Source organism: Somniosus microcephalus, chromosome 12 (assembly GCF_052327205.1).
Source record: "Somniosus microcephalus isolate GS21.2 chromosome 12, FLI_Smic_1.0, whole genome shotgun sequence".
Taxonomy (NCBI): domain Eukaryota; kingdom Metazoa; phylum Chordata; class Chondrichthyes; order Squaliformes; family Somniosidae; genus Somniosus; species Somniosus microcephalus.
In genome coordinates, this window is record NC_140998.1 from 196,037,776 (window position 1) to 196,060,688 (window position 22,913).

A 22,913-nucleotide genomic window follows, 5' to 3' on the forward strand; every position below is an offset into this window, starting at 1 on the left:
CCAGAGTGGCACTGCTAATAATAACATCAATAAACATGAAAAAGGACATAAGCGAGAAGATGAATTAGCAATTGGACATAATGCAATGATGAAGTGTCAAACACGGCGGGCACCAAAAGACAAAGTGGGTGTTCTATTCCACAGATTCCAAATTCCAGGCCCAGGTCTGCGGCCTGAAGCTGTCATAACAAACAACCAAACATACCTGTAAAATGCTCATCAGTATGTTTTCAGTAATTAATAATGTAAGACAGACAAAGATGAATAGAGGTAGACAGATAGCTAGATAGAAAGCTAGATAGACAGACAGACAGATAGATAGAGAGACTGATAGATAGATAGAGAGACAGATAGATAGATAGATAGATAGAGAGACAGATAGACAGATAGACAGATAGAGAAACAGATAGATAGATAGATTGAAAGATAGATAGATAGATAGACAGACAGACACTTTCAGTTTAACTACCCATTACCCCAATAACTCCTGACACTATTCCTGTTTTGTGATTCAGGTGTCAAGAGCAACCCTTCCCAGTTGGAAATTGTTCAGGTATGTTGTCCAGCAATGTTTCATTTGCAGACAGTATAAAAATATTAAACTAATTAAAGAGAGAATCTGAGGCGTATTCACCAAGTGGTGACAATGGGTCACGGGGATCAGGAGGTTGCCATGCTCTGTCACAATGCTTTGTTCATTCATTCGAATTTCGAGGGCCCTTCGCTTGACCTCAGCATCGCTCAACTAAGGCAGAGAACAAATCAGCCAGAATTCCCATCGATGATCTTATCCACTGAACGTTGTTCCAAAAGTGCAGATCGCTTTTGAGCCAGTGATGTGTCTGACCAACATACGAAGCTAGCATCAAGCTTAAGGGTGTCTGGACTGAACTGGCGAAAATCCACACAGGTAGAGTTTCTGCTTTGCTGATGTGAAGTGAGCACTCACTCCGCTAGAGGGAGACCCTCCGTTTATTTGTGTCCGTAGAGTTCGGACTCAGGTGGGTGAGAGCCAAGGCCTTGCGTTCCCAAGTGTGTGCAAGCACAGAGTTATATCCTAATGTGTAGAGAGGCTACTTAATCACAGCTGCTTTAGTGGGTAAACATAAAATAACATTGAGATGTTTGACACATTTTGTACTAGATGATAATGATATTATCTATGTGAGAGGTTCACAGAAAGGAGAAGCAATGAGTGTTTTTGGTGTTAATATTATGTGGAGATGTTATGAATTACAGGAACATAGAAACAGGAGGAGGCCATTCAGCCCCTCCAGCCTGTTCCGCCATTCAATCAGATCATAAGACCATAAGATGTAGCAGCAGGAGTCGGTCATTTGGCCCCTCGAGCCTGCTCTGCCATTCAATAAGATCACGGCTGATCTGATCTTGGTCTGAACTCCACTTCCCTGCCCGCTCCCCATAACCCTTCACTCCCTTATCGTTCAAAAATCTGTCTCTCTCCAGCTTAAATATATTCAATGACCCAGCCTCCACAGCTCTCTGGGGAAGAGAATTCCAAAGATTCATGACCCTCTGAGAGAAGGAATTCCTCCTCATTTCCGATTTAAATGGGTGTCCCCTTATTCTGAAAAGATGCCCCCCTAGTTCTAGATTCCCCCACGAGGGGAAACATCCTCCCTGCATCTACCCTGTCAATCCCCCTCAGAATCTTATATGTTTCAATAAGATCCCCTCTCATTCTTCCAAACTCCAACGAGTGTAGGCCCAACCTGCTCAACCTTTCTTCATAAGACAACCCTTCATCTCCGGAATCAACCTCGCAAACCTTCTCTGAACTGCCTCCAATGCAGGTATATCCTTCCTTAAATAAGGGGATCAAAACTGTACGCAGTACTCCAGCAGATCGTGGCTGATCTGCCACCTAACTCCATAGATCCGGCTTGCTCCATATCCCTTAATACCTTTGGTTAACAAAAAGCTATCAATCTCAGATTTAAAATTAACAATTGACCCAGCATCAATTGTCATTTGCAGAAGAGTTCCAGACTTCTACCGCCCTTTGCGTGTAGGAGTGTTTCATAACTTCACTCCAGAAAGGTCTGGCTCTAATTTTTAGGCTATGTCCCCTAGTCCTAGAATCCCCAACCAGCAGAAATAGTTTCTCACTCTATCAGTTCCCCTTGATATCTTGAAAACTTCGATTGATGCAGGAAGTTGGAGAGTAGTCGACTGAGCTCTGTTGCGGAAATATCGATGTATGACTTGACCCAGTCACATCTGTCCGATGTTGCATAACTTGGAATATGTCACAGAGTAAAGGATTCTTGTTGAGTCCACTGGTCCATGCGGCTTTGGCCTGTGTTGAGACCAGGAGTTAACAATTTTGCAAAACGCCAATTAGGATGACGGGTGTCGCCAATAGAAATGAACAAACATGCCCCCTTTTTAAAGGGGGCACAGACAATAAACTTCAAATCATGAGTAAAACAAAATGAAGCATGAAATTAAAGCAAAATGTTGTTCGCGGTGTCGATGATGCACTCCATGCCCTCTGGTGTCCACCGGTCGCGGAAGGCCTCAAGCGTACCAGTGGACACCAGCGGCTCCCTCTCCAGGGACTGCCGGCCGCAGACAAAGCCACGGAAGAGAGGCAGGTGGCCGGGCCACACGAGCCCCTCGACTGCCTTCTCCCTGGACCTGCGGATGGCCACCTTGGACAGGCCCAGGAGCAGTCCCACGAGGAGGTCCTCTGACTTGGCCCGCTCCCCTCCTCCCCAATGGGTGGCCAAAGATCAGGAGCGGGACTGAAGTGCAGCCAGAAGTTGAGAAGGGGCTGCAACCTCGTGCACTCAACATACACGGCGAACACGGGCTCACCCAGACCGCAACAATTGCCGGCCACCTGGGAGAACCAGGAGCTGGAGATCAGGTTGTTCTGCCAAGTGTGAAGTAAACGGGCTGAAACTTTCCGTTACTGGAGCAGAACCTTGGCTTTGCTCAAGCTCTAAGTGCACAGCGATGGATCATCTCCCACCTTCAAGGAACCCAGTGACAATGGATGCACATTTCTGTCTCCGCAGGAGGACCGTCAGATCGAATATGCCTTATTAAAGCTGCACACTTCAAAAGCAGGAGAGAGGCAAACAAGAAAAGTTCCAAAGGAAGAGGTTCCTAACTCTGAGGTGACAGTGTATGCGATTGTGATTCACTAATCTACACATCCAACTTTTAGTGGATGAAGTGAAATTGTTCCATTTATTGCTTTGCAAGAAAGTCTGTACCAGTTAATGGGAATAAATCTGTCCATGTTATTATGGTATTCCGACTGATAAATCACTGACAGCACTCAGGGATTGAACACTTCTGACATGGATTTCATAATTTGTTAATACATTGACTGTTCCTAATTATTTATCTACGTTTCCCATTCCGTGCAGTATTACGCTCTCACGGGACAAGTACAGCAAGGAGAGTTTCAGAGTGAAACCCTTCCTATTCTACCACATTAGAAGATTATATTCTGTATTTCCTACGTAACCTTGGTCATCCAGAACTCAGCTGCCCGTGTCCTAACTCGCACCGAGTCCCGATCACCCATCACCCCTGTGCTCGCTGACCTACATTGGTTCCTGGTTAAGCAACACCTCGATTTCAAAATTCTCATCCTTGTTTTCAAATCCCTCCATGGCCTCGCCTCTCCCAATCTCTGAAATCTCCTTCAGCCCCACAACCCCCCGAGATATCTGCGCTTCTCTAATTCACCCCTTTTGAGCATCCCTGATTATAATCGCTCAACATTTGGTGGCTGTGCCTTCTGTTGCTCAGGCCCTGAGCTCTGGGGTGGGGAGGGGAGGGAAGGGGAGTGTTCGGGTAGGGCGGGGAGGGTAGGGGTGGGATGGGGAGGGGAGGGGCGGGATGGGGAGGGTAGGGGCGGGGAGGGGAGGGAAGGGGAGTGTTCGGGGAGGGGAGGGGAGGGAAGGGGAGTGTTCGGGTAGGGCGGGGAGAGAGGGGTGGTGTGGGGAGGGTAGGGGCGGTGTGGGGAGGGGAGGGAAGGGGAGTGTTCGGGTAGGGTGGGGAGGGTAGGGGTGGGGTGGGGAGGGGAGGGAAGGGGAGTGTTCGGACGGGGCGGGGCGGGGAGGGGAGGGATGGGGAGTGTTCGGTAGGGCGGGGAGGGTAGGGGCGGGGTGGGGAGGGTAGGAGCAGGGTGGGGAGGGTAGGGGCGGGGTGGGGAGGGTAGGAGCAGGGTGGGGAGGGTAGGGCGGGATGGGGAGGGGAGGGAAGGGGCTGGAATGGTCGGGAGAGGAGGGGAGGGAAGGGGAGTGTTCGGGTAGGGTGGGGAGGGTAGGGGTGGGGTGAGGAGGGGAGGGAAGGGGCTGGAATGGTCGGGAGAGGAGGGGAGGGAAGGGGAGTGTTCGGGTAGGGTGGGGAGGGTAGGGGTGGGGTGAGGAGGGGAGGGATGGGGAGTGTTCGGGTAGGGCGGGGAGGGTAGGGGCGGGGTGGGGAGGGGAGGGATGGGGAGTGTTCAGGTAGGGCGGGGAGGGGAGGGGCGGGGTGGGGAGGGGAGGGAAGGGGCTGGAATGGTCGGGAGAGGAGGGGAGGGAAGGGGAGTGTTCGGGTAGGGCGGAGAGGGTAGGGGCGGGGTGGGGAGGGTAGGAGCAGGGTGGGGAGGGTAGGGGCGGGATGGGGTTGGGAGGGAAGGGGAATGTTCATGTAGGGGTGGGGAGGGTGGGGCGGGGTGGGGAGGGTAGGGGCGTGGTGGGGAGGGTAGGAAGGAAGGGGAGTTTACGGTGGGCAGGGAGTGGAGGGAAGGTGATCGTAGGGGCGGGGTGAGGAGGAGTGGGAAGAGTTAGGGCGGGGTGGGGAGGAGTGGGAAGAGTTAGGGCGGGGTGAGGAGGAGTGGGAAGAGTTAGGGTGGGGTGAGGAGGAGTGGGAAGAGTTAGGGTGGGGTGAGGAGGAGTGGGAAGAGTTAGGGCGGGGTGAGGAGGAGTGGAAAGAGTTAGGGCGGGGTGGGGAGGAGTGGGAAGAGTTAGGGCGGGGTGAGGAGGAGTGGGAAGAGTTAGGGCGGGGTGGGGAGGAGTGGGAAGAGTTAGGGCGGGGTGGAGAGGAGTGGGAAGAGTTAGGGCGGGGTGGGGAGGAGTGGGAAGAGTGAGGGCGGGGTGGGGAGGAGTGGGAAGAGTTAGGGGGCGATGAGGAGGGTAGCTGCTCAGTACTGGCACTGCGAGAGTCAGACTAAATTTATGGGGCTCAAATCTCTGGAATGGGGCTCGAACCCACGAAGTTCTGAATAAGTGGGGAGGGTATAACTGAGCCACAGCTGATACCTACTTCCTCAGGTCAAAATGATTTGGACAAATTGAAGAATTTCCTTCCATTCATTTGAAAACTAAAATCTGTCTTCATTTATAACAGGCAGTGCAGAAGCGCCACCTGCGGGCAGTAACCCGGCACTACAGGGCAGAATTGGAACTGCGCTGTTTTGCAGATTCTGCATCCAGTTCAAGTCTTCCCACATTTACACAGATGGTGAGCTGAGGGCTGCGTGGTTTTCTGCGGCGTTTACTTTGCAAAAAAATAAGCATAAACAGAAATAGAAATCCACAGTTGCACCACAGACAAGTGAGGTGTGGCTGTTAAAGGTGCCTGCGCACAAATCTGAGTTCAGCTAATACAGATACAGAAGGGGCAGACCGTTCGGCCCATCTTAGCAGAGTTTTCGGGTGTATTGGATGAGTGGGTCGCTCTAGCAAGGAGCTGGCACAGACATGACGGGCCGAATGGCCTCCTTCTGTGCTGCGAATCTCTGCGGTTCTGTCATTGTGGGAATTAATTTTGCTTTTTGATCCCTGTAGTGCTGCTTTGTCGCCAGCGGGCGGCAGCATTGCGCCATAAAGACAAGCTGAAGGAAACAGGCGAAGATTTTCCGCTCAGTTTTCCCCATCTCCAGCCGTAAATTCACAGGAAAAGCCCCGATGTAAAAGGCTAAAAGGGATGGTTTGCACCGTTTCGGAGGGGGGACTGCCGATCTCCCCTCGAAGTGATGGCATAAATCAAGAGATGCCTCGCTGAAATTCTCCCCCAGAAACAAGCTTAAATGTAACCGAAACAGGAAAGGCTAGCATAGGAAAGAATAAAGTAAGGGAGGACATTGATGGCCAAGGAATAAATAGACTTACAGACAGGAGTGTAAAAAGATGCTTAAAATAAAGTGAGAGGAACTGTTATTAAAAATAAATTAAACTGTCTGTACAGCAATGCATACAGTGTCCATAATAAAACAGGGGAGCTGGAGGCAATAATGCATTGTGAGGAACCAGACATAGTAGGGATTACTGAGACATGGCTATAGAAAATCAGGATTTGGAATTAACCGTTCCAGTGTATAACATGTTTGGAAACGACAGAGAGGGAGAAGGGGGAGGTGGAGTAGCTGTATTTACTGGAGATAACATAATGGCAGTAGAAAAAAGTGACTCACCCATTGGAAAGACAGAAATAGAATCCATGTGGATAGAGATAAGCAATAAATGAAAGGATCAATCACACTCATAGGGCTAGTCTACAGGCCACTTAATCTTGGAAGGGATGCGGAGGAAGAAATATGCAAATGAATTAAGGACCGAGTGACACGCATAGAATAATAATCATGGGGTATTTCATCTTCCCCGAAGTTAATTGGCCAGAAGAGGTAGTTAAAGGGGATAAAGGAATGGAGTTTCCCCAATGTGTAAAGAATTCCTTTCTAATCCAGAATGTAAGACACCCAACACGGAAGGATTCGCTACTGAATCTAGTAATGGGGAATGAACCAGAGAAGAAAAGAAATGTAAAAGAAGTGGAACATCTAGGCAATAATTAACATAATATAATACTGTTTAGGATAATAATTGAGAAGGACAAAGACCAGGGCAACAGAGTGGAGAGAAACTGATTTTGAGGGGTTGAGAGTAGAACTTGGTAAAATAAAATGGACACCAATATTTGCAAACAATGGTGTAAAACAGCAATGGGAAACATTTAAAACGGTGTTCAACAGAGTCCGGGAAAAAAACATATTCTGCTACAAAACAGCAACACGCTAAACATTAATGAGACACCAGGGATGAATAAAGACACAAGGGAAAATTGAGGTAAAGAAAGGGAAATACACTAAGTACATGGACAGCAGAGGCGAGCAAGACAAGGGACAGAACGGAAAGACTAGGTGAGAATTCAATAAAACAATTAGGAAGGCTAAGAGGAACTTTGAAATTAAATTATCAAGGGACATAAACAAAATAGCAAAATATTCTACAAGCACATCAATAAAAAAGGAATGTCAGGATGGGAATAGGGCCATTAACGGACGGTCTGGATACATTCACAGGCAGCGATAGCGAAATTGCCGAAATATTAAATAATTATTTTGCTTCAGTATTTACCTAGAAGACTGATCAAGTGGACATGACATTGGTAGATGAGACTAGAAATGATATCAGCTGATTTAAAATCAAAAGAAGAGAAATATTAAATAAACGAATCAAACTTAAAGAGGATAAAACCTCCTGGCGGCAGATTGGTCCTGCGCATTGTAAAATAATGTAGGGATGAGATAGCAGGGGCACTATTACACATATAAAAAAGTAAGACAGACTTGCATTTATATAGCGCCTTTCACGATCACCGAACGTCCCAAAGCGCTTTACAGCCAATGAAGTACTTTTTGAAATGTAGTCACTGTTGTAATGTAGAATCAAAATTATCATATTTAATCATTCCTTATATAAAGGTGTAATGCCAGAGGACTGGTGGATAACTAACATTCTACCTATATTTAAGGAGGGAGATAGAACACGTCCAGGGAACTATAGACCAGTCAGTTTAACATCGGTGGTAGGAAAAATAATGGAATCCTTACTAAAGGAGAAAACAGAAAAAGACCTACAAACCAAAAATATGATAATGAATAGTCAATATGGATTTCAAAAGGGAAAGTCCTGTTTGACCAAGCTCATTGAATTATTTGAAGAGGTAACTGACAGAGTAGACAGGGGTGATGAAGTAGATGTAATATATCTAGATTTCCAACAAGTCTTAGATAAGATGTTACATATTAGGCCAATGAATCGGGTCAGAGCATGAGGAGACAGAGGATACGTATCAGAATGAATAGCTGGCTGGCTGAAAGACAGCAAGCAGAGAGTAGGAGTAACTGGTTAGCTATTCAGAGTGGCAGAAGGTGGGAAGTGGGTTCCCAGAAGAATCAGTGCTGGTACCACTGTTGATCAGAATTTATATTAAAGGTTCAGACTTTGGAATCAAAAACACAATTTCTAAATTTATGGTCTACACCAAATTGGGAGGGATAGTCAATACTGAGGAGGACTGCAACAAATTACAAGAGGACATTAAAAAAACTTGTCGAATGGGCATATAATTAGCAAATTAATTTCATCATAGATAAGTGTGAGGTATTGTATTTTGGTAAGAAAAATCAGGAGGTTGTAGGAATAGGCGTATTCCTCACAAATAATGGAGCTTGACTCGGAAGAACAACAAACAGGGTTTTAATGTTGAATAAGATGAAATACAGCAAACAACGTGGAACGATGCAGGAGAGTCGTGGAACAGGTCTTTCCCCAGTGGGGACACCACGAGGACTGGCTCGGCAGTCCGGAGGTTTGTGCGATGACGTCATCGCGTTTGCGTCGCGACATCATCGTGTTGCTTGCGTTTCCCGCGCTTGGGGCATCACGTGACTTGCAACGTGACGTCATCGCGTTGCCCGCGCTTGGGGCGGTCATGTGACTCGTGTGATGATGTCATCACGTCTACCCGGCCCTGGAGCTGGCCGTTGCGGCCGAAGTCGCGGGAGCGGGAGGCCGAGCTGGGCCGGTGCTTGTTGCGGGAGCGGGAGGCCGAACTAGGCCGGCGCTTGCCGCGGGAGCGGGAGGCCGAGCTGGGCCGGCGATTGTCGCGTTCTTAAAGGGGCAACGGCCCGAACAGGCAACCTACATATATACACAGGTAAGTTAAAGGGAATTATATATATTAGGTAAGGGACACTCGGTGGTACTGCTACATGCGACCCTCCAGAATTCGCTTTAATGAACAACAAAAGATGAGGTAGTCTGACGAGCCTGTCCGAACGACTCCTGCAGTCTCGAGACGGAAACTGTTGGGTGGCTGGTGGTCAGGCAGATGATCGTAACTGATGTGCTGTAACGACGATGGGTGTTTGGTGGTCTCGGCGGTCGTGCTGTCTGGACTTGGCGGCCGAGGTCGAAAGGTGCTGGTCGTGAGCGGATCCTTGCGTGCGTCATGGTGGATAAAATGTATCCAGCCATGCGAAGGACCGTGGTGTCATGGCGAACAAAACACATTCAGCCATGCAAAAGACCGTGGAGACGTGTGACCTCTACAGCCCGTGGTTCGAAGCAGGCGCCGGGGTGAAACAGCTGACTGGCAGGTGGGGCATACGCAGACCATTGTAGTGTATGTGCCTTTAAGAGCCCCAGGTGTGCTGTAATGCTGGTAATGGCCACTTGGGCTATATAAGCCTGTATATTGTGTATATCCGTTAGAACCCCCCCGCAGACTTTGCTTAGTAAACACCTATGAACCAACTCCTGTCTTCAGTGTCTCTATCAACACACGGACACTACAGTGGCGATGAAGTGGAAACGGACTGACCTGCAATTCGGCAGCACCTCAAGGACATCGATTCCTCGGGCGTCCAGAAGACTCAGGAAAGTGAAAGAAGCTGTGGTTTCACCAGCTGGCCAAGCTGGTGGCAGGTACTGCGCTAATCCTTCCTGGGCGTCAGGCTCCAACGGCGGGCTCTACAGCTGAGACAGGCAGCGAAATCAGAGGCAAGCAACAACGGACGGGGAGGGAGCACTCGGGAGACGGCCGGAGCTGCAAGCAGGTCGGCGTTCAGACCTGGAGAGAAAGTCCGGCGGGAACGAGTCTCCAACTGTAAATAAATTTTTAAAAAAAGAACGGAAACCGCGGAAAACAGCGTTGTCATCGGCAGCAGTGGCGGGAAAGCACGGGAAGCGCTATATCTTTTCTGCAGAAAAGAAAGAAAAGCGCAGGAAGCGCCATATCTTTTCTAAGATGCCTAAGTCTGGCAATATTGATGCTTTTGATAGAGAAATAGAGGATTGGGCCACATATGTGGAAAGAGTGGAGGTATATTGCACTGCAAATGGAATAGAAGATGAAAAAAAGCTTCAGTACTTCTGAACCTAATGGGCGCAAAGGCATACGGGCTGTTACGAAATTTAATCACTCCAGCCAAACCAAAGGACAAGAATTTTAAAGAAATTGTTGATACCCTGCAGGAGCACTTAAACCCAACACCGCTGCTGATAGCGGAATGATTCAAATTCTTCAAGAGAAATCAACACAAGAATGAAAGTAACGCTGATTACCTCACCGAATTAAGAAAGCTATCAAAGTACTGCCAATTCGGGGCAGGACTAGCAGATTATCTTCGAGACAAATTCGTCTGCGGTCTCTTAAGTGAAGGAACACAAAAAAGGCTGCTTTCTGAAAAAGATTTAACACTGGACAAGGCTTTCAGTATGGCTGTATCATATGAAGCAGCAGAAAGAGGAGCTGCAGAGATACAACAAAAGACACAGGACTTCGGCACCCATGAAATGACACAGGGTTTCGAAAGATGTTATCGCTGCGGCAGATCCACCCATAACCAGAGGGACTGCTGGTTCAAGGACAAAGCATGCAGGCAATGCAGAAAGATTGGACACATTGCACAGGTATGCCGATCTGGACAAAATAAATCCGCAGACAGAAAAAAAAAAATCAATAAAGAAAAGTACAGAAAGGTACAAATGATGACAGACAGTAGCTCCGAAGACCAGAAGGGCGATAGCGACTCCGAAAACAAGAGACTAAGCTGTCTCAAATTACATAATGTACTTGCCAAAGATGATTACCAAACGATTTGGGTTACCCTCACGATAGCAGGGTCCCCAGTTAAAATGGAGCTAGATACAGGATCAGGATCAGCTCTAAACGTAATAAATCGATGGGATTACGAGAGGCTATTTCCGCATATACCTTTAAAAGACACATCCATTATCTTAAAAACATATACGGGGCAGAAAGTATACCCCAAAGGAAAAATAAGGGTGCCTGTTGTATACAAAGGCAAAGAAATACAAAAGTTGTATTTATACATTCTACAAGATGGTGGTCCACCGTTGTTGGGACGTGAATGGATCAGAAAGATACGTTTAGACTGGCACTCCATTCAGGCACTGACGGTGACCAGTAAGGAAAAAAACGATGATGACGTCATACCTGAACGATTAAAAGACATCTTGGCCAACGCCAAAGAAGTGTTTCAAGAGAAACTAGGAACCTTGAAAGGCATCACCGCCTCAATAAAAGTGGAAGATGCAGCAATTCCCAAGTTTTTTAAGGCAAGACCGGTGCCATACGCAATACGTCCGGCGGTCAAGGCAGAGCTGGAGAATTTGGAAAAGGCAGGCGTATTATCCAAAATAGATTGGAGTGAGTGGGCAACACCCATCATTCCAGTCATGAAGAAAGCATTGAATAATGATAAATCTGAAGAACAGAGAAAAATTCACATCTGTGGTGACTTCAAGGTAACTGTCAACCCGGTCCTTCACACAGTACAGTATCCTCTTCCGAGGATAGAAGATATTTTCGCCTCACTATCCGGAGGGAAACGTTTCACCAAAATTGACTTGGCACAAGCATATCTACAGATGGAGGTTGAAGAGGCCTCTAGAAAATATCTCACGATAAATACACACAAAGGTCTATACCAGTACAATCGACTGGTTTTCGGAGTAGCATCCGCTCCAGCTATCTGGCAAAGAGCTATGGAGCAAGTCCTCCAAGGGATTCCGGGGACTCAATGCTACCTAGACGACATCCTTGTCACAGGAGAAAACAACAATGAGCACCTTGCCAATTTGGAGCAGGTGCTCACTAGGCTGAGAGAACGGGGCCTATGAGCAAATCGCCCCAAGTGCGAATTTTTCCAAAATCAAATATCATATTGTGGCCACATAATTAATAAGGAAGGGTTGCATAAGTCACCTGAAAAAATTGAAGCGGTCATAAAAGCCCCAGCACCTGAAAATGTTTCACAATTAAGGTCGTTCCTGGGATTAATAAATTACTATCATAAATTTTTACCGAACTTATCAACTCTTCTATACCCTCTTAATGAACTGCTACAAACAGGAGTGATTTGGAAATGGAACGAAGACTGTAAACGTGCCTTCCATAAATGCAAAGACTTAATCACATCCGAAGAAGTTTTGGCTCATTACAACCCATCACTGCCAATCAGACTGGCGTGCGATGCATCCCCTTACGGCATAGGAGCAGTATTATCGCATAAGACATGCGATGATGGGTGAAACTCGTAGGCCCCGTTCTCTCAGCCTAGTGAGCACCTGCTCCAAATTGGCAAGGTGCTCGTTGTCATTTTCTCCTGTTACAAGGATGTCGTCTAGGTAGCATTGAGTACCCGGAATCCCTTGGAGGACTTGCTCCATAGCTCTTTGCCAGATAGCTGGAGCGGATGCTACTCCGAAAACCAGTCGATTGTACTGGTACAGACCTTTGTGTGTATTTATCGTGAGATATTTTCTAGAGGCCTCTTCAACCTCCATCTGTAGATATGCCTGTGCCAAGTCAATTTTGGTGAAACGTTTCCCTCCGGATAGTGAGGCGAAACATATAAGATTGTGAAGGGGTTGGATCAGCCATGATCTTATTGAATGGCGGAGCAGGCTCGAGGGGCCGATTGGCCTACTCCTGCTCCTATTTCTTATGTTCTTATGTTCTTATAAATTCCCTGATGGCTCGGAACGGCCGATAGCTTTTGCGTCACGCTCATTAAACTCAGCTGAGCGTAACTATGCCCAAATCGACAGGGAAGCACTCAGCCTGGTATGGGGAGTGAAGAAATTCAACCATTACCTACACGGACAAAAATTTACCTTGTTGACTGACCATCAACCCCTCATCTCCATATTCAACCCTAAAAAGGGTGTTCCCATTATGACGGCGCAAAGGCTACAGAGGTGGTCCCTTTTTCTAGGGGCACACCAATACAACATAGAATACAAAGGATCAAAACAGCATGGGAATGCTGATGGTTTATCGCGCCTACCGTTGCCAACGGTAGAAGAGGCACCTACAGTAGGCCCAGTGGAGATGCTCCACTCTACCATAGTGGAATGTCTACCAGTAACAAATTCTGCCATTGAAAGGGAGACGAGAAATGACCCGACTCTCTCACGGGTCTATGATTTAACAGTGAAGGGATGGCCAGCACATGGCGAACCACTGTTGCCAGCATTCTCGCAAAGAAGAGAACAGCTGTCAGTGTGCCGAGGAACCTTGATGTGTGGATCCAGAGTGGTGATTCCACCCAAACTCCAGGATAAAGTGCTAAAGGAGCTTCACGAGGGGCATCTGGGTGGAGTGAAAATGAAGAACCTAGCCAGGGCATTTGTGTGGTGGCCAGGTCTCGATGGAGACATCGAAGAAATGACCAAGAGCTGCCTAGGATGCCAGAAGGTCCAAAACGCTCCACCACAAGCCCCTCTACATCCATGGGCGTGGCCCTTATCTCCCTGGCAAAGGGTACACATCGACTTTGCTGGTCCACTTATGGACTCAATGTTCTTAATCGCAGTTGATGCACACTCCAAGTGGCCGGAGGTAATAAAGATGCCCTCCACCACCATGGAAAAAACCATCACAGTATTAAGGGCCATATTTGCCAGGAATGGGCTGCCGGAACAGATCTGTTCTGATAATGGACCACAATTTGTGTCCGAAGAATTCAGGAAGTTCTTAAAAAACAATGGGGTTAAGCACTACACGTCCGCCCCATACCATCCCGCCACCAATGGATTGGCTGAAAGGTTTGTCCAGACCTTCAAGAAGGCCATAAAGGCCATGGGTAATGAAGACATAAAACTTCAGCACAAGGTGGATAACTTCTTATTCGCATACAGGAATGCAACACATATGGTTACCAACCAAACTCCCGCCATGATGTTCTTCAATAGAAACCTAAGATGCCGGCTGGATTTGGTCAAGCCCAACATCAGAAGGGACGTGGAGAACCGGCAGTTTCAAGGCATGAATGAAAGGCCAACTAGAACCTTCCAGATAGGTCAACAAGTTTTGGCCCGGGACTACCGTACCGAGAAATGGCAGCCTGGAACTATCTGCACACGACTAGGACCACTGCTGTATACCGTGGACATCGGAGAAAGCATAATAAGGCGCCATGCTGACCAAATCATAGAGTCATCCGAAAAGGGACAACCTACACCACAACTCTATATGTCTAACGATGAATAGAGATACCCATATCTACCTTCGATCCGGTGATACTGGAACCCGATGATCCCGACACTGGCATTCAAGCCGAATCAGCCTTGCCAAAAGAACCTACTACACCACCAGAAACTACTACACCACCGAGGCGTTATCCGGACCGAGTCAGGAAGCCTCCTGAGAGACAGACTTATAATTAATTAACTACAGCAATGTGTATATTATTTTTCTTATAACATGTAATTAATAATTACTTAAAATATGATGTACTGGTTAGCAAAAAGGGGAGGAATTGTAGTGTATGTGCCTTTAAGAGCCCCAGGTGTGCTGTAATGCCGGTAATGGCCACTCGGGCTATATAAGCCTGTATATTGTGTATATTGTAAGATTCGAAAATTTTCATTACATAATCACACAAGACAACAGGATTAATAATACAGCTTTATTGACCAAAAGAAGCTTGTACAGATAAAACCTTTGATAAAAGGGCATACAAAATGGCCGCCGGACCTCGTGATCAGTTTCGTGAACCATTTGATTTCTGTTACTGCAAGCCAGACAGGCTTGTGGATTGAGAGCAGTAAGCCCGCGAAAGCCAGTATCGGGAAACCGAAACTCAGGGAAATGGGCATACATATTCAATTGGATTCTAAGTACAAGACAGTTTCAGGCAACAGGATGGGGCCCATCAAGATATGGGCGGACAATGAATGAACATTTAAACCCATTTAATGTACAAAGGAAAAACCGTTTAACAGCCATCAAGGGAAATCTCCAGACCGATCAATATGCGAACCGAGTTACGGTGACAAAGTAAAAGACATTATCGGCCAGGAAGGCCAGTTAAGCTATCACCGGCTCCCGTTACAAGACAAAGCGCCCCTGCAGAGATTTCTGCCCGCCAAAAATATTACAAAGACTGGACTATGATCTGGCGGGAGATAAGGCTGGCCCAAAAGGGTATAACTATGGATTTTGAAAAGTCCATCAGCGCCTCTTCTACCTCGGTAGCTTCGGAATTCGATCAGGACGTTTCTTCTTTTAAAGACACTTCGGACGGACAGTTCGGAAAAAGCCAGACAAGGCTCGGCCACGACGGGAAGACGACGAGGGTGGCCCGGGTACCGTTGTCGGGAGATCATCGACGACCCAGGCCGAAGAAGAAGACACCCTCAGGAAAACCGACGATCCAGGCCGGAGGAAAAGGACATTCCGGGCCTAGCACTCCCGTGCCTCAACGTTCCATGAATCCAAATCCACAACAGATCTAAATGCTCCATCCTTGACGAGCGCTCATCAAGGCTGTGTCCACTGCCTCACCACCGGAGAGAGAGAGAGGAGAAAAACAAGCTGCGCCAGAAGTTTCCAAATCCACGTGACGACGGAAAGCTGTGCCGAAAGGCTGCGAACCCCCTCTTTTGCGAATCTGAAAGTGGTGAGCATGATCCCGAGTTCCTCAAGTCGAAACTTAGTTTAGGTATAAGGGGAGGGAGAGGGTAAGGGTAATCGTAATGTGTTTCCCCTTTTTCGATGTGCCGTGTGTTTCCCATTTCCATGGAATCAAGTTTATAGATATGTGCATGCTTGTAGTCGCTTTGATTTGTGCTTATGATATGTATTTTGTAATGCTGCAAACTGTTTAATAATAAAAAGCATCCATTTCGTGCTATTCAACCTGGTCTATTGAGTTTTTCTCTGCACTACAGTTCCCTGCACCTAAGTCCAAGGTCTAGAACCGTAGGGGAGAGTGGGTCGAACCACTCAAGGGTGATTATTGCACGAAGCCTGCTAGGAGACCAGAACGAGCAAGAGAAACCCCCTACAGAAATGGCAACCGCGGCAGGACCTTGGCAGCAGGAATGTAGCGTGTTAGATCAAGGTTTAAATAAACGAAATGTGATGGATGAGAGGATAGCGGATTATGTTTTTGGGAAGGTGAACCTTACAAAACAGTGGATATCTGACCTGTTAAGAGATAGGCGCCCGCTAGACGCAGCCATCAAGTGGACAGAAAGCAAAGAGCACAAAAGATCTGTAGAAAAGGCGGTCTGGCTGATGAGTTACAAGAAGCAAGTCCAGCTTTTGGACCAGGTCGTTGTAGCACAGACAGCCCAGATCAAAGGGCTGCTCACAGAAGTAGAGGAAAAGGTTGCAGGAGGTCAGAAACTGATTCAATCGCTTAACGCGCTGAATCAGGAACGCCAATCCGCAACTCACCGCCATGAGACCCGGATAGAGTATTTGGAATGTCAGGTCATTGAGGCCAAGGCCAGTGAAGGTAGAATGAGAGAGAGGTGTTTCCGCCTAGCCAAGCAGGTAGCGACACAGGAGGAAAGTATCTTGGGGGCCAGGGCAGCCTATAAGATGGCCATGCAGGATAGGTCTGAGAACACCGACCATAGCGCTTGCCACCGGGAGCTAGAGGACCTGAGAACGGCCCTAGCCAAGGCAAACGGCTTGGTGTGTCTCATAAACCCGCCAGCGAGCCAGCTACTGTTAGCCAAGGAATCCAAAAGACCGATTCCACAAGAGACAGTTAGGGTACCAACCCCCGAGCCCTCAGCACCTCCTGCCTATGATGAGTCTTGGACTCCGGGGAAGGAAACGGAGGGGTCGGACACAGGGGTTCTTGAGGTAGAGCAACACCAGGTAGTAGGGTCAGGACCGGTGCCAATGTGTCCCACGCGACACCAGAGGCTCGGTCCAAATGAAGATGATGGCACGGATGGACCCCTTGTGAATCAGATCATAATGCCCCATAGCGCACGACAGCTAAGGGAAATGATCAGTAGCATCCCAAAACTCTCTGAGTCAGGAGATCCCTCAGTGCATTTTCGGGATGTGGAGCAAACCGCAGCAGTTAACGACTGCGACGGGGCCGAACTGTCCAAAATGCTGCTGTTCTCCCTGGACAGCTCGCTCCTCCAATGTCTCCCTGACGAGAGCAAGAGAGGGCGAAAAACGTACGAGGAGATACGGAATGAGATCCTGGAGCTTATAGGGGAGGGTGGTGGAAGTCCGTTCCTCCGATTGGAAAGGACGATACAGCTAGAGGGAGAACCCCCACGGGTTTTCGCCAGAAGGTTGTGGCCAGTGTACCGGCGCAGCTGCCCGGGAGGACCGGACCGGAATGCGCTAAATGATGACCAAAGGGCTCATTGGCTCCGGTGTCTGGTCGCCAATTGCTTGCCGTCGGTGAGGGAGCAGGCCAAAGCATGGTTTGACCCCACTAACCCCCGCTCCACGGAGGAAATAGTACTTGATCAGCTCACGATAGGTTACAGGAACAACAAGAGTAGGAATGTGCCTTCCTCAAAGGGAAAGGTGCATGAGGCGAGGCCTGCAGCTCCTGCTAAAAAGGAATGGCATCAGGAGGGCAATCGCGCCCCCCAAGCCAAGAGCAGTTGTTACGGGTGTGGAAAGGAGGGTCACTGGCACCGGGACTGTAGAAATCCGTGGAAGGATAATAGAGGGAAATTTCCCGCAGTCCAAGCCCAAGCCCAGACCGCTGCCCCAGCACCAGCCCAAAACCAAACCGTAGCTCCTGCCCCAGCACCAACCCAAAACCAAACCATAGCTCCTGCCCCAGCACCAGCCCAAAACCAAACCATAGCTCCTGCCCCAGCACCAGCCCAAAACCAAACCGTAGCCCCTGCCCCAGCACCAGCCCAAAACCAAACCATAGCTCCTGCCCCAGCACCAGCCCAAAACCAAACCGTAGCCCCTGCCCCAGCACCAGCCCAAAACCAAACCGTAGCTCCTGCCCCAGCACCAGCCCAAAACCAAACCGTAGCCCCTGCCCCAGCACCAGCCCAAAACCAAACCGTAGCTCCTGCCCCAGCACCAGCCCAAAACCAAACCGTAGCCCCTGCCCCAGCACCAGCCCAAAACCAAACCATAGCTCCTGCCCCAGCACCAGCCCAAAACCAAACCGTAGCTCCTGCCCCAGCACCAAGCCAAAACCAAACCATAGCTCCTGCCCCAGCACCAACCCAAAACCAAACCGTAGCTCCTGCCCCAGCACCAGCCCAAAACCAAACCGTAGCTCCTGCCCCAGCACCAACCCAAAGCCAAACCATAGCTCCTGCCCCAGCACCAACCCAAAACCAAACCGTAGCTCCTGCCCCAGCACCAGCCCAAAACCAAACCATAGCTCCTGCCCCAGCACCAGCCCAAAACCAAACCGTAGCCCCTGCCCCAGCACCAGGAGCTGGTGCAGTTGTGGATCCCGCTGCAATTGAGTCGATTTTGCAGACAATGCGGTCCCTAATGACCTCGCAGGGGAAGGTGGCAGTTGTCAACAACCCTGTTGCTCCCCCAGCCCCAACCGCAGCGCCCCAATGACTGAAGCCCGCGCAGCCCATCTACCTGTGTCCGCTCCGTTATGACGCGTGGAGAAGACCCGTTGTGGAGATGGAGGTGGAGAAGGAAAAGGGTAGTTACCTGTTGGATACGGGAGCATCATGCACCGTGATCCACACGGCTAAGCCTTTTGCCTCACCTCTATCTACCCAGGCTCCATTCTCAGTAGCGGGTTTTACAGGCAGAGAACAGGCTGGCGCGTACTCCATCCCGCTCTCCATTCATTTGGGAGCACTCCACACCACATGGACGTGCATCCTATTGAAGTGGAATGAGGGGGGTGGGAAAGGCATCCTCGGGGCTGATTTCTTGGTGGAACACGGGATCCTCGTGGATCTTAGAAATCACTGTCTCTGGGGAGCCGAGAATGGGTTAGGCAAGGTAGTTGTGATCCCAGGGAAGGGAGAAAAGGGAACCCTGTGCACCATGAAGCCGTCAGGGGGTTACGACCTCGAGCTTCTGGTCGCGGATGTCCCAACGGACTTGCAAGCGTTTGTGTCGGACAATCTGACCGCGTTTGCCACCCACAAGCACGACTGTGGGAGGGTCACCGGATTTGAGGTCAGCGTAGACGGGGACCCCATGATCCGGCCCCAAAAGCAGTATAACTTCCCCAAGGAGGCAGAACCCGACATGGAGACAGCAATATCTTCCTTGGTGCAGCAGGGCGTGTTGAGACAAATAGCCACTCACGTGAACTCCCCAATATGGCCGGTAAAGAAGCCGGACAATTCGTGGAGGGCCATGGTGGACTATAGAGTCCTCAACAGTAACATCCCAGCCTGCGCGCCCACGGTAGCAGCAGTTGCCGACCTAATAGGGAGTATTCCAGCATCCGCGACCACGTTCACAGTGTTGGATATCTCGAACGGTTTTTGGTCCATTCCGTTGCGGCGGGAGGATCAGTACAAGTTTGCCTTTACTTTTAAAGGGCAACAGTACACTTGGAACTGCTTGCCACAGGGTTTTCACAACAGCCCCAGCATTTTCCATCAATGTATGGCGGGAAGTTTAAAAGAATTTAGCCAGCCCAATCAGATAGTGCAGTATGTGGACGACTTACTCCTGTTCATGGACTCAAGGGAGGAGCACAGCCCACTATTAGCCGAATTATTGGAACTGCTAGAAAGGAAGGTTTTCAAAGTAAACCCAAAGAAAGCACAGATCGGCCAGCAAGAGGTGAAATTCCTGGGCCTGGCCATCCGCGCTGGAGAAAGGGCCATAGATAAGGCTAGACGGGAATCGGTGCAAGATCTACCGATCCCTAACACAGTAACGGGTGTAAGGTCCTTTTTGGGGTTGACCGGGTACTGCAGGGATTTCATCGAGGACTATGCAGCCACAGCAGCCCCGCTACTCCGACTCTTACACAAGGGAGTCGAGTGGTCTTGGGATGAGGGGTGTCAGGCAGCATTCGAGAAGTTGAAAAGGGATCTGCAGACTGCGCCAGCCTTAGGGGCCATAGATGGGGGAGAGGAGTTCTTCCTGGAAGTAGCCGCTAGTGGGGACAGCCTGAGCGCCGTGCTGCTCCAGGAGCGACACGGCAAGCTGAGACCAGTGGTCTATTCCTCCAGAGTACTCACGGATGTGGAGAGGAGTTTTTCCAATTGCGAACGGCATCTCCTGGCCACGCATTGGGCTGTGAACAGATCAGTGATCTTCACAGGAACCTCTCCCATCACTCTCCTCACCCATCACACCCCCACAAAGATGCTTCTGGATGGAAGGATTAAGGATGGGACTGTAAGCAGCGCCCGGATTGCGCGCTGGACCCTCCTCCTTTCCCAGATGGATCTCAAAGTTAAAGGTCTCTGCGAGCCGAAGCTCACAGCCAACATGGTATATCCCGGAACAGCCCATCGGTGTTCCGTCGAAGGGGTATGGGAGGTTAACATAGGTTTACGGGCCGGGATACACCCCACAGGCCGCGAGATCGATGTAGACGGTTCCAGCACGGTATCTGCTGGCCAACGACTCACAGGGTGTGGAGTTTATGACCCTGCGGCAAACATTGCCTTGGCAATTAAGCTCCCCAGCACTATGAGCGCACAGCAAGCTGAACTGTCCGCGGTGGCGTACGTGGTCACCCACCCCGAAATCTTCCCGACCCCATACACTATTTGCTCGGACAGCATGTTCACGTGCAATTCGTGTACGGAATACCTCGCCATCTGGTCCCGCCGCGGATATACCTCCGCGGACGGACGGCCTTTAACAGTTAAGCCCTTGCTGGAAAAGATCCTGACAGCTGTGGGGGAGGAAGGGGAGGTGTTCATCCATAAGGTGAAGGCTCATTCCACCACAGAACCCCGCAGTCAGGGCAACCAGCAGGCGGATGCGCTAGCCAGGGAGGGTGCCCGCAACGGCATTCTCTGGGACCCCTATGGACCCGGGCCCGTGGCGGCGATCCAAGGCGGGGAGGGGACTCCAGGGAACACAGGGGTGACACCGCCCCTGGACCTAAAAACCATCCAGACCCTGGATCCCGCCCTCAAAACGGTCCTCAAAGCCATTACTGAGGGCAAGCAGGTAGAGGGTCCATACAGTACGGCAGCCCTCTCAGTCAAGGAAGGCATGCTGTTCCGAGAGCAGTGGGTTGTACCGCAGCAGCACCGGAGGGAATTCCTTCAACTGGCCCATGAGGGTCCAGGGGCAGGACACCCCGGGCCTGAGGTTACTTGGCAACGGGTAGAGCAGGCGGGATGGTGGCCGGGACTTAGAGGCGATGTCCGCGAGTTCTGTGCGAGCTGTCTTATGTGCGCTGCAAACAACCCAGACCCCCAGAAAAGGAAGGTGCCCATGGGACACATCAGGAGGGTAGAGGGACCATGGCAGTCGATTCAGGTCGACTACATAGGGCCCCTGCCCGCCGCCCAGGGCGGGTATAAGTATTGCCTTGTTTTGGTGGATGTATTCACCAAATGGGTAGAAGCTTTCCCATGCAGAACAGCTACGGCGCTGGGTACTGCCAAGATCTTGATCCGGGAAGTGTTCTCACGGTGGGGACTCCCCCGTTTTGTTGAGTCCGATCAAGGGAGTCAGTTCACCGGTCAAGTGATGCAGAACACCCTCATGCTCTTGGGCATTGAAGGGAAGTGGCATGTAGCGTACAATCCCCAGTCATCCGGGATTGTTGAGCGCATGAACCGGACCCTCAAGGAAAAGCTGAGGAAAGAGACAATGGGCTCGCCCCAGAAATGGGCGGAGGTCCTGCCTTTAGTCCTCATGGGGATCCGAGCCAGCCAGTCCAAAAGTACGGGGTACTCCCCGCACGAATTAATGACTGGGAGGATCATGCGAACACCCACCCATGTACTAGCCCCGGTGCTCACTGAGGGCCAACTCCAAGAGGTGAAACGAGACAAGTTCGTCCAGACCCTTTTGGAGCGCCTGAAACAGATTTATGGGCAGGCGGCTGGGAACATGGGGAAACAGCATCAGGGCAATCGACTGTTGCCGGAACCTCGTAAGCAACAAGAGTGGGAAGTCGGAGACCAGGTCACGGTTAGGAACTATGCCCGGGTGGGGAGTTTTGAACCACTGTACATGGGGCCTTACAGCATTGTAGACAAGGCCAGCCCCATGGTTTATGCAGTGAAGCTGCCCCGACATACAAAATGGTTTCACATTAACCAGTGCAAACTGTTTAAGGCGGGTGCACAAGGGCCAACAACAGTGGCCAGGTCTGAGGACAAAAATCCCCAGCCTGCGACAGAGTCACAGACCACACAGGCTGGAACAGTGGCCTGCATGAAGGGAGGAGTCATCCCATTGGAGTGGGAGGTCTCCCCCCTGATTTGGGATTCGGATGGGGAGGAGGCCGAACAGCTCGACCCCGCCCTTGACCCGATCACGGAGGAGGATGAGTCAGAGGACGAAGATTCCGCCCTCGACTCAAGCTCAGGGGAGGTAGGGATTGGGGGAGGAGACTCACTACCTGTAGGGACAGGTGAGGTGGAGTCGGATACCACAAATCCCGGCCCCGGGGGGGCGGAGCCAGAGGGAAGGGAACCGGAGCCGGCAGCTGTGGTGGGACCACAGGCTGTGATGGTGAAAGTCCCAACCCCCGGTCCGTCAGCCCTGGGAGCCTCACCCAAGGCAGCCCCTCGTAGGTCGACTCGAAAGCCCCAGCCCAGAAAGCAATGGTCCAAATTCTCCCTATCTTCCCCAACCTCGGTCCAGAGCAGCCCGAGAGAGGCACGATTCCCATTCAGCAGCGACAGGCTGCGGGGGATCAAAGCCGA

At 50.1% G+C, this 22,913-nt stretch overlaps 1 long non-coding RNA gene across 1 annotated transcript; it reads left to right on the forward strand.

Annotated features, from left to right (window-relative positions):
• Positions 1-71: 71 nt before the first annotated feature.
• LOC147109863 (uncharacterized) lies at positions 72-3,275 on the forward strand. The gene is made up of 2 exons (XR_015080443.1): positions 72-553; positions 3,045-3,275. It is a non-coding gene; the product is annotated as an uncharacterized LOC147109863 (long non-coding RNA).
• Positions 3,276-22,913: the final 19,638 nt, after the last annotated feature.